This window comes from Papaver somniferum, unplaced genomic scaffold, assembly GCF_003573695.1.
Source record: "Papaver somniferum cultivar HN1 unplaced genomic scaffold, ASM357369v1 unplaced-scaffold_137, whole genome shotgun sequence".
Taxonomy (NCBI): Eukaryota; Viridiplantae; Streptophyta; class Magnoliopsida; order Ranunculales; family Papaveraceae; genus Papaver; species Papaver somniferum.
Genome location: NW_020622934.1, coordinates 20,603,174 through 20,603,626, shown reverse-complemented (window position 1 = coordinate 20,603,626; position 453 = coordinate 20,603,174). Strand labels below are relative to the sequence as shown.

The 453-nt window shown below is 35.5% G+C and overlaps 1 pseudogene; it reads left to right on the top strand.

The window, feature by feature from the left end:
* Positions 1–100, top strand: LOC113335081 (annotated as a pseudogene).
* Positions 101–453: the final 353 nt, after the last annotated feature.

The window sequence follows — 453 nt, the reverse complement described above, 5'->3', positions numbered from 1 at the left end:
AAACCATGATGAGGACATTGAGATATCAAATCATTGAACCTTTCTAAGTACCTATATAAAGATTCTCCCTCTTGTTGGGAAAAAGTACATATTTGTGTCCTAATAGACGTTGTTTTATGCCTTGGGAAAAACTTATGTATAAAGGTAGAAGTAAGTTGGTCATAAGTTTCAATTGACTCAGAGTCCAAACTATACAGCCAAGATTTGGCTTTATCTTTTAAGGAAAAGGGGAATAACCTAAGTTTCAACACATCATTACTTAGGTTTTTAATTTCATAGTACTACAAACTTCCTCAAATTCCCTAACATGAAAATAGGGGTTCTCATTCTCCTTCCCTAAAAAAATTTGGAGCATTTGTAAAGTCCCAGGTTTCAGTTCATAATTTGCCCCGGTTTCAGCTAACTTGATACAAGACGGACGAGAGGTCCTAGTTGGGTTTAGCAAAGCTTTCA